At 43.0% G+C, this 12,208-nt stretch overlaps 1 non-coding gene across 1 annotated transcript; it reads left to right on the top strand.

Moving 5' to 3' along the window:
• The first annotated feature begins 10,590 nt into the window (after window positions 1-10,590).
• Trnay-gua (transfer RNA tyrosine (anticodon GUA)) lies at window positions 10,591-10,680 on the top strand. Its single transcript is given in 2 exon segments — window positions 10,591-10,627; window positions 10,645-10,680. It is a non-coding gene; the product is annotated as a tRNA-Tyr (tRNA).
• Window positions 10,681-12,208: the final 1,528 nt, after the last annotated feature.

The following is a 12,208-nucleotide window of genomic DNA, read 5'->3' as shown; positions in this document are numbered from 1 at the left end:
TTAGAGTAAACGTCGACAAGTGCGAAGCCGTTCTGTTCACTAAAAGACCGAAGCAACTGCGCAAACACCGCTACTACAGACCAATAACTCTACATACACGTCCAATACGTTTCCGCGAGAAAGTCAAATACCTCGGTGTCTGGCTGGACCGGAAATTACTCTGGGGAGACCACATACAACACATGACCAACCGAGCTAGCGCGAGGCTCAAACAGCTCTATCCTATGCTCAACAGGCGTATCACACTGAACAGAAGGGTGTCGAGGTCCATGTACATGACATTTATCCGACCCCTGATGACGTACGCAGCTCCTGTCTGGGGATACGCTGCGCCTACACCCCTGCGCCGTCTGCAGCTCATACAAAACAAAGAACTCAAAATCATAAGCAATGCTCCACGATACACACGCATCGCGGACCTTCACCGGGAACACCGACTTGAGACTCTCACGGAGGTAATCCACAAACTCACCACAAGACTATACAGAAACTCCAGACATTCGCAGAACCCGTTTATTCTGAATCTGGGGAACTACGACCACAACCATAGATGGAAACATAAAAGACCAAAAGACATACTTGCAAGGACATAACATCTATGGCCAAGCATACGCAAACATAACGGCACAGGCGAGCCCCTGTTAATCAGACGCATTTACTGGATATCCAGCTGAAATACACTGCCGAATAATTGGCACCACACAGGGAAGCCGTACCGTACACTGCATGCAAACAAGCTCCACACATCCCCCACACAGTGAGATGATCTATGGCCGATCTCCCACTACTGTATAACGATCTTGATTGTTCCAGGAATGTAGCAGCTGCAGCAACTGGGACACATCGCCATCGCTTGTCACGGTAATGATGCATGATACCTATACTAACAAATCCAACCTTGCATGAGCTATCGCAGCTAGTAAGCCACTACTGCTCTTACTACCCATCCCACTGTCGCAGAGGTTTTTTCCCACGCCACGAGCCATGGCACTTTTTTCCCTCTGCTCTTCAAATCGCTACCCTCACTCGCGTTTCGTCCACTATCTATCACCTGATGGACCGTGTTAATGCGTAGCCTTACCCAGACGCACGGACAACATCACAGCCCAGCATCCTGTGATCCACTTACTAGATAACTAACATGTTTACGGAGGTGACAGTAGAACTTTTGGTTTGGTCACCACGTTGGTGCGGGCGTGGAGGGGCCCCATCTCTTTTTTTCTCTTTTTGCTGGGAAGTCAGTTCCGGCGAGTTCGTGCACCAGCACTCTCACCTGAAGATGGCGGCCAGTTGGACCGCGGAAATATTGTGTCATGAAGACGTAATGATCCGGCTGCATACCCAAGAAGAATATTATTTCTCTGTCCTCGGCACACTTTTGCAAGAGTCTTTCCCTTACTCCGGAATTGGTAGCAATTTCGGATATTTCTAATTCGGGCGTTTGCTGACAATCGACGAAGCTAAGGGCTATTATCATAGACTTCCCTGGTTCAATGCCTAAATTATCTATTATTTTAATCCCGTTAAGCTCACCATCATTGTAACACTGTAACATTGCATCCTTGACACCAAGATTCAAAATTTTCTAACTGACAAACACTGCCATATACGGCCATTGAAACGTGCATTACGGTTTTATTACAGCCATGTAAATATTTACGAGGGTTACGCAAAAAAATTTTAGCAGAAATTTAGAAATTTTTTAACTTGCAATGTAGAATAACTGTTAAATCTTTTGAAATTACGCCCCCCCCCCCCCCCCCCCCCCCCACACGAGCACTTACACAGTTTCCATCCTTTGAAACCACTTCGGAAATGACAGTCCAAGCTTCCTTAGGAAAATCCGTTAGAGGACTGTTTCATGGTGCAATAGCCTCATCATTCGGAAGAAAAACGCCTACAAATATTTACTCCGACTTTGGGAACAGGAAGAAGTCTCACAGGGCAAGGTCAGTTGAATAGGGCAGGTGCGGTAACATTTGCATTTTTTCCTTCTCCTAGTAGTCCATCATTCTGGCAGCTGTTTGTGCTGAGACATTGTTGTGGTGCAGAAGAACGTACCAACTCTTCAACTTTGGGTGTTGTGATCTCCATGTGGCGATGACTTGCGGGAAACATTCATCTGCATACCCCTCACCAGTAACTGTGCAAAGTGTGTACAAGGTCACAGGGGTGAGATGACCTGTCTTGGTGAAAAAAGTATCCATCATCTTCTTTCCAGAACTCCTACTTCTCCAAACATTCGAGGGTGGTTACTCACATGGAAAGTACGATACTGAAGACTGCTTCTTTGTTTTGGGGTCATAATGGCACATCCATGTTTTACCACCTGTGATGATGTTGTAAATGTATCTAGACCGCCTTTTGTCGAATTTTTCAAGCATAAAATACCACCAACACGTTCTTATGTGTTTTAGGGCTTCTGCAAGAACTGTGGCACCCAATTAGCACGACTCTTGCTTAGGCCAAAATGATTGTGAACAATGGTCTCCATTGCAGTTGATCCAATAGTTAGGATCCCTTCAAGGTCACAAAATGTGAGATGAGGATCATCTTAGATCATTTTACTTACAGCACCAATTTTTTCTTGGGTCACTGCCATTGCATGGCGACCAGGGCGAGGTTCATCTTCAAAGGAGTCCTAACTGCTTGAAAGTTCACGAAATCAATTTCCAGTGTTGGCCTTAGAAGGTGCAGACTCACCAGAAACGCGTATCAGACAAGGTTGGAATTCTTCTGTATTTAACTTCTTTTTTAGTCGCTGCAGGAAAATCGCGGTGCGACAGACTCATCTTGCACTGTGTCTGACTCTTCCCTCACCAGTCGCAACGTTGTTTGATACCCAGTGGTTGGGGGACCCGCCGCACGTGCACTCCAGGATCGAAAAACAACTTTCTACTAAACTGAAATAATCCCATTGCCGTTAGATTTCCATTTTAAGAGCTGCTAAGCTTTCTAAATAACTGTTGACTACCTTAACATCACTAATCCAGTTGCACCACGAAGCCTCCGCTTTTGGGTACAGTTCTAACACTGTGTTATGATATTAACAATTTTACGATAGTCTGCAAATCCTCCACATTTCTTCTTATTGACAGCCCGCAATACTGAACCAAACTGTTTATTTCACCAAATGTAAGACAACCAAGGCTTCCTACACTTTTTCTACTTGTAAGTCTCTTCCTGAGTCTGCCTTCCGTTACCTTGTGACCTGTTCGTAGTATTGTGTTCAAAGCGTCTTCAAAACAAAACAAGTAGTGTAAATATTAGTAAACCATGCAATTTAAATCAAAAAAAGTTGCTTAATGTCGTAGCTCTTCAAAGAAAAATTCGGTATTTTGGTAATTTTCACATCCTGGTCCCCTAAAAAAAGATCTGTATGAATGAAGACTGTGCAGAATACGAGGCAGATATCTCAGAAAATGGATTCATACAATGCTGTCCTTTGTTTGGGTCGATAAGACATCTAAGATTCTGGAAATGAGAAAAGAGTAAACGCGGTTCTTATTTTTGATCTGTATTCTTCTCAGTTGTTGATTTTTCAACTGTCACCTACGAAAAATAAAATTTCTTCTAGAATACAGAAAAACAAACATAGAATCTTGTAGATCTAAGTTTGGAATAGATCAACTTGAAGAATATTACTTGTCGTGTCCTGACATTAGCTAGAGCAAATGTATTAGAATTTAAGGGGTGTTCAGGTCAGTTTACAAATTTCCAGGTGGTGAAGAGCAAATGCACAAAGAAAAACTCCCAGCAATGACAGGTGATTACTTGGATTAGCACCAAACACTGTCACAGTGTATCTATGAGAGGTGTAGATTTTGGGACTAGATAAGGATGCTTGGAGGAGACTCAAGGAACTCAAGGGTCTGAATAACAATTGTTTATCGCATTCATACAAAAGTACTAAACTGAAGGCTATTTCGAAAAATTAACAAAGGCAAAACATTGGATTCTTGGTACAACAGAAGTCAGTGTCTGAGTCCCAGGCGTGAAAGCAAACAGAAGTGGCAATCACTAGCAGCATCGTAAACTATAGATATTCGCAAGCAGCATTCCAAGTGATAGAACAAACACGCTGGAGCTTACCTGAGCCTGGTATTGAGTGTTGAGGAGTTGGCATCAAAGGCTCTGACTGAGAACTTCTTTAACTGTAGAAATCCAGGGTTTCTAAAGAATATGGGGGATACTACGCTACGCCCACTTTACAATCGGCCTGCCAACCCTTCCGGTCATCGCCCAATGGGACGTGAGGCTTAGCACCTCCGTGATGCCTCTGTCCAATCAGGTTTGAGTCCTTCCGCTTCTCCTACTTTGTAAGTGATAAGTTTCTGGCATTTACGTTAACAAACACGTCTGACAGTAAAAGTGTAAGATGAAAGCTAAAGGTCGCACAACTTCAATTCGCTCTGTCCTGAGGGAAGAGACTCTCATTTCATAACTGTGGAACGCTACTTCAGTAGTTTTACTCATTTCGTATGTCTATTTAACATTTTTACTGATTTCCTATGTCACTCTAACCTGAGTGAACCCACTGACGTTGCTGTTCTCGGAGCAAGGATCATGCTTGCTGCATATTGTAAGACATGCCTGTTTGCAACTACTATCTGTTGTGGCACCTTACAACAGCATGTAGACAGTGTATGGAGCTACAATTTAATTCCCTGAACTGAAATTTCTACCCTAGGACAGTTTTCCAGAAAGCTTCCAATTCGCAAGCTCCTGCCGTTACTATTTCTCTAGTGTACATTACATACTACCACCTAGTGTTCCACCTGCATGGTCTCCTGCCTTGGAGTGCTCTTTCTGACTCCTCAAGCTTAACAATCAATAAGTCGATGAGCTGTCAATACATGACACCTCCTCCAATGGAAACAATTTATTGACAATCATTTGGCAACAGATTTGCAATCTGACTCCTGTAGTGTTCAAATCGTCTTAGGTCTAACAATGACTTTATATGTACTCTTTGATAATCGTTTTAGCTCTCTTTACATTTTACACTTTGTTTGGTTCATTTTTCACCTCACTTTTATGTACACATACAGAATAACAATTAGTATAAAAGACTGGTTCATTTTTTGACATTGTACATGTGTATACAAATCAAAAATTTATTTTCTCTTCTTCACATTACATATACATATCAATACAAAACATTACTATCATCATCAATTCAATATTAAACCAGAAGAACAAAATCATACAATATTTGTATGTACAATACCCTACTAATTAATGAAATTTCTTAAAAACGGCTTTTTGTCACATAAATCTATTGTACTGAGATCACGTTCAGACCTTATACTCAGCAAAGAGAGTAGTAAACCACCTTAGAGACAACAGAATCATTATAATAATAAAGCGAAATAGTTATAAAATATAATTACTATGAACGGTATACCCATAATGGTGACTGGAGCTGGGCTGGCTGACAGGCTGCTCTCGAGAGATGTAATCGACTACTGACTGTGACTCACCTGTTCGTGGTTAAATAGTGATAGCCCCTCACCCAGCCTCCAGCATGGCATCATTGTTGGCCAGTGACTATGAATTGTCAGTGTAAGTAATAAAAACTATTTCTAAAATACACTGCCTTATCCATTAAGATAAAAGACGAGAATAGTTATTCATGTTAAACTGAAACATCACATATAACAGTTAAAATATGTATACAAACTTCGCAAACCATGATATGGTTGTGTAAGTATTGGTTGCCCTCGTCAGGTGACAGGCAGATCGCGGTACACCACCATTCGTGAAATTAAAGGTTACACTGTAATATCAGCCAAAATACGTTTATACGCATGAAATTGTGTACTGGTTCTGTCATAAAATGAGCATAATTACATTGTTAAAATAAAGTAAAATTAAAATACAGAATACATTGCCAATAAAAGAGAAGCATGTACAAACAGCATACACTAACTTTAGTTACAAGTAAAGATCGCTACATAATGACGAATAAGATAACGGTTAAAATATGGATAAATGCTCGGCTGCTCTCTAAAGGTTGAGAGGCGTGCGCCTTATATCGCTCCTGTCTACCGAGCCCGTGTATCGGGAGAATGACTCATGCGTGCATAGTGACAGATGGTCTGAAGCGGGTTCAGTCAAGTACGTAGTTATAATTTTCATCTGCTAGAGGACAATAGCGCACAGAGATATTTTAGAAACAGGACAAGAGAATGTTTTTGTGAAGTTTTCTGTTTATTTCTAAAAGGCTTTTTTGTTTATTTATGTTTGTACAGTTTTGTATATGCTTTTAGCTGTGTGAATAATGCGTGAATGTGGTCTAAAGTAAATATGTAGATTATTTTTCTACTGATAAACGCTGTACGAACTAGCTTGAGAAATTTTTAAGACAGTGTGAATGCAGTCGTCGGGGAATTTTGTATCATAACATGTTAAATAAGTTTATGGTAAAATGAAAGCTAATTCGAGTGCAAATGAAAATAGTTAACAACGTACAGTATGAACAAAATATCAGAATGTTAACTATTTATTTCGGGAAAAAGCACAATTTGTTGATTGGTTAGTCATGGAAAGCGCGGACTAATGCAGGAGAATGATGTTTTTCCATTGGCTTTAAAGAAAACTGACCAATCAGACCAGAGTATTCTTCACGTGTCTTTTCTCTTGGAGAAATAGAATGCTTACAGTAGTCTAAAGTGATCGGAGCCCAGCCTTTCAATGGTACTGTCGCGTGTGGTATGAGCTCCAAAGGAAGTTATAATTTGCCGGCTTTATTCGTGCTACATGTTTCAAAAGTGTTTTAAAGTGAAGGCATATTTATTCCGGTGTTTTCTAGAAGGTACGAATTTTTTTAAGTAATTTTATGTATGAGAAAAAACAGTAATTCCGCGTGGCATATTGAGCAAACCTGTGACTAATACCTTGAGCACGTTAGACACTGATAAACTTAATAGTATGGCGAGCATTTTCATTTAAGAACAATCCATGCTTAGTTGCTGTTCAGGTTTCAGGAAATACGTTAAATACGTTACCATAAACTTGCTAACTTGCTAACGTGGATGAAACGGTTTGTGCATGACCGTGTTAATATTAGCACGGGGTTGGCAGTGAACGTGCACAATATCAAGGTTCAGAATATACCGATGTTTTGCCAGTATTTCCACCTTCCATTCAAAATTAAGACCTTTTCCCGATTCTTGAAATAGTTACGTTGTATGCAGCCTGGTGCGCGTCCCAGTGCGGTAGGTTTCCGCTCGGCTTTCGTGCCGGCGATCTGCTGCAACGAGTTCACAGGTAGGTGTAGGTAAAAGACGAAAGGAAACCGCGCCGCCGCAAGGTGACAGACAGATGGTGGGACGCCAACTTGGTAACTATGGAACAGACCTTTTTCATGTACAATTTTGCGAGGAATATATTTACTAATAAGAGCTCTGTTCGAATAATGAACCTTTGTACGTATAGCCGGCCGGAGTGGCAGAGCTGTTCCAGGCTCTACAGTCTGGAACCGCGCGACCGCTACGGTCGCATGTTCGAATCCTGCCTCGGGCATGGGTGTGTGTGATGTCCTTAGGTTAGTTAGGTTTAAGTAGTTCTAAGTTCTAAGGGACTGATAACCTCAGATGTTAAGTCCCATAGTGCTCAGAGCCAATTGACTGCAAAATATTCGAATGACTCATCGAAGCAGAGAAGAAAGTGTAAATTTTTTGCAATAAACAGCACATGAAACAGCTTGAGGACAACAATCTGCTGCACACGATCCTGCTAAGTAAAAGGGAGTGAGCCGCACACGGAATATACCCAGCCGGAGGGCTGATTTGTTTAATTCTAACTTGCAGACCAAAGTAAGTATCAGCCGTATTGTGATTCTTGAGTTTCTCCCGGCGTATTTGATAATCAAAATATCCACGGGTGTACTGCCGGTCTACAGTGTCCAACGGGCACAATATTTCGGCGATCATACATGTCGCCATCGTCAGGTGAACTGACGGACTGAGCTCCTGTGAACGTGCCGGCACGTGGAGCAGCCATAGCGTACGGATCCCCGTGCCGGCACGTTCACAGGAGCTCAGTCCGTCAGTTCACCTGACGATGGCGACATGTATGATCGCCGAAATATTGTGCCCTTCGGACACTGTAGACCGGCAGTACACCCGTGGATATTTTGATTATCAGCCATATTGCTTGCATTGTCATATGGCTGACGCCTGCATAAGTGAATGTCTAAAACATATTTACTTAGTAAGTATACTAATGTTTCAATTGATTCTTCTGATCTGTGTCCTGAATTTGGGGCAAAATATGTAAATCTTTGAAATGGAAATTCGTCTTTTGTAAAAACCCTGGAATAAAAGAGAGCTAAGGATGGAGTATACCACGGTGAAAAACTAAGTAGTTTCCTACACTTGATCTACAGCATACTATTCAGCACCATTCCTGCCAGAATTTATATAAACTCTTCAAACGTTTGAAAAGAAAGCTATGATGTGCTCCTTTTTTCTTTGTTTCCATAAAGCTCTATTTCTTTAAATGGAAAAGAGTAGAATTCTACTGTTAGCTGTAGTACCATCTCTAAATTTCCGCAATATTTTAACGCAGACCCATAGTTATCCCCTAGCTTTTAGAGCTGCCATACATTTCCGACGTTCTCCCGAATTTTCATAGGCAATCAGCAGGGACTGACAGTTTTTCCAGTCATTAAAGCCTTCATTAGGTTTTGCAAACTGTGATGTTCCACTAAACAGTACTGTAAACGTGTGGCCCAAAATACACTACCCTTGCTTTGACGATATACTAAAAATATTCGTTGTTATTTCTCGCCATTCCTCGTGCTTCTGAAAAACAAACCTTTATTGAAGTACCTCTTGCTAGCGATATGATCGCAAAAGACATCATTTATTAACCATTTCGCAGGATCGTCAGATACTGAGTCACTACCGTCATTCGCTTTATATGCACGATTTCCGTCAACTTAAAAGATAGTTTTTGCACTATTGTTATTGTTTCTAATGTTGAAGATGAAATGTCGTATGGCTAGGGCCTCCCGTCGGGTAGACTGTTCGCCTGGTGCAGGTCTTTCGAGTTGACGCCACTTCCGCGACCTGCGAGTCGATGGGGGTGAAATGACGATGATTAGGACAACACAACACCAGTCCCTGAGCGGAGAAAATCTCCGACCCAGCCGGGAATCGAACCCGGGCCCTTAGGATTGACAGTCTGTCACGCTGACCACTCAGCTACCAGGGGCGGACTGTTTCTAATGTTGGAAACGTCTGACTCAGATATACCACATGATGCACTATTTTCGATACTGTTCACCATATTATTACACTTTAACCTTTCTAGACACGAGCTAGAATACCTGACTGTTTAATTTTTAAATAACACGTCGATTTTTGCGCGCTTTCTCACAATGTCTTCTTTCTTTTTTGCCTTCTCTTTAGCGACTTTCCGGTACCGAGAACCACTTTCTCTTCTCCGACTGCCACTGTTTTAATTAATACTAGAATGTAAATCACAAACTAAACACTGAACAATTGCACTCTTTACAGTTTCCAGTTAAACAGGAGCTGTAAGACAAGCGGCCGGCCGTTAGAATGTTCCTATAGTAAGCTTATAACTAATGTGTGTTACTTAGTTTCCTAATGAACTAACGACTAGTGTCGTTTTGAGCAGCTGCTCTATAGGATATCTCTTCTATACGCATCAGTTCCAGATTCCTGTACAGCGGGATAACTCGTGGCGAATAATGGCGCATATTTAGCTCTCTACATTGACACTGACTGAACCAACGTTAGACGAGAAGATGCACCGCATGCTAAGAGAACTGCTTAGAGGTAAATGAGGAGTGACACTGTTTTCTTACAAAACTTGTCTCACCTTACTTGGCGAACCGAGTATTATTAATGAGCTCCACACGTCCATTGTGCAACCTAAACAGACATGAAGTGTTGGCTGTCGGCAATCAGGCATGTCCAAGAACACTTATCATTTTGCGCCCCCTTTTCCCACGTACACACTCAAAAATGTTCAGATGTGTGTGAATTCCTAAGGGACCAAACTGCTGAGGTCATCGGTCCCTAGACTTACACACTATTTGAAACTAACTTATACTAAGGACAACACACACACACCCATGCCCGAGGGATGACTCAAACCTCCGGCGGGAGGGGCCTCGCAGTCAAGGACATGGCGCCTCAAACCGCACGGCCACTCCGCGCAGCGTACACATTCACCCGCGTAGATTTTCGCTGCTAATTGCGATACAAACGTTTACAAATCTTGCACCTGGGCGCCTCAAATGACTCTGTTAACTGTTTCATCTCCTGTATGGATATACCACAGTCGTGCTGTCTCTGGCGCCCCTCTCAGCTTGGAGCCCCAAGTGGCGGCTCTTGTCTCTTGGCCCTTAAACAGGCACTGTCGGCAACAACATAAAAAAAGGCAATCTTGACGACAGTCTGTGGCGAGGCGAGATAAAGCTCAGCCCTCGCTGGATGAATTCGCCAGCGCAGCGCCACAACCCGCTTACATAAGCTGTGTCGACGTTCCGGCCCAGGCGCGCAGTCCGGTTTCTTGGATGTGTGCCACTGGTTAGAAAGCATTGAGTACATTCCTTCGGTAGCTCAGTTGGTAGAGCGGTGGACTGTAGTGGATACTTCAGCAGACATCCATAGGTCGCTGGTTCAAATCCGGCCCGAAGGAACTTTTTTAAAAAAATTTACGTCTGTTTTCATATTTGCTATTTAACAATAACTTACACTACTGGCCATTAAAATTGCTACTCCACCAAGATGTGCTACAGACGCGAAATTTAACCGACAGGAAGAAGATGCTGTGATATGCAAATGATTAGCTTTTCAGGGCATTCACACATGGTTGGCGTCGGTGGTGACACCTACAACGTGCGACATGAGGAAAGTTTCCAACCGATTTCTCATACACAAACAGCAGTTGACCGGCGTTGCCTGGTGAAACGTTGTTGTGATGCCTCGTGTAAGGAGGAGAAATGCGTACCATCACGTTTCCGACTTTGATAAAGGTCGGATTGTAGCCTATGGCGATTGCGGTTTATCGTATCACGACGTTGCTGCTCGCGTTGGTCGAGAGCCAATGACTGTTTGCAGAATATGGAATCGGTGGGTTCAGGAGGGTAATATGGAACGCCGTGCTGGATCCCAACGGCCTCGTATCACTAGCAGTCGAGATGACAGGCATCTTATCCGCATGGCTGTAACGGATCGTGCAGCCACGTCTCGATCCCTGAGTCAACAGATGGGGACGTTTGCAAGACATCAACCATCTGCACGAACAGTTCGACAGCGTTTACAGCAGCATGGACTATCAGCTCGGAGACCATGGGTGCGGTTGCCCTTGACGCTGCATCACAGACAGGAGCGCCTGCGATGGTGTACTTAACGACGAACCTGGGTGCACAAATGGCAAAACGTTATTTTTTCGGATGAATCCAGGTTCTGTTTACAGCTTCATGATGGTGGCATCCGTGTTCGGCGACATCGCGGTGAACGCACATTGGAAACGTGTATTTGTCATCGCCATACTGGCGTATCACCTGGCGTGATGGTATGGGGTGCCATTAGATACACGTCTCGGTCACCTCTTGTTCGCATTGACGGCACTTTGAACAGTGGACGTTACATTTCAGATGTGTTACGACCCGTGACTCTACCCTTCATTCGATCCCTACGAAACCCTACATTTCAGCAGGATAATGCACGACCGCATGTTGCAGGTCCTGTACGAGCCTTTCTGGATACAGAAAATGTTCGACTGCTGCCCTGGCCAGCACATTCTCCAGATCTCTCACCAATCGAAAACGTCTGGTCAATGGTGGCCTAGCAACTGGCTCGTCACAATACGCCAGTCACTACTCTTGATGAACTGTGGTATCGTGTTGAAGCTGCGTGGGCAGCTGTACCTGTACACGCCATCCAAGTTCTGTTTGACTTAATGCCCAGGCGTATCAAGGTCGTTATTATGGGCAGAAGTTGTTGTTCTGGGCACTGATTTCTCAGGATCTATACACCCAAATTGCGTGAAAATGTAATCACATGTCAGTTCTAGTATAATATATTTGTCCAATGAATACCCGTTTATCATCTGCATTTCTTCTTGGTATAGCAATTTTAATGGCCGGTAGTGTATTTAAAGTGGATTACGTCCGTTTTCTGTGACGATATGTATCGGAAAACATCGAATTCAGAGGTAATTT

Source organism: Schistocerca serialis, chromosome 2, assembly GCF_023864345.2.
Source record: "Schistocerca serialis cubense isolate TAMUIC-IGC-003099 chromosome 2, iqSchSeri2.2, whole genome shotgun sequence".
In the NCBI taxonomy this organism is placed as follows: domain Eukaryota; kingdom Metazoa; phylum Arthropoda; class Insecta; order Orthoptera; family Acrididae; genus Schistocerca; species Schistocerca serialis.
Note: the sequence above shows the minus strand (reverse complement) of the source record. Positions and strands in the feature narration are given on the sequence as shown.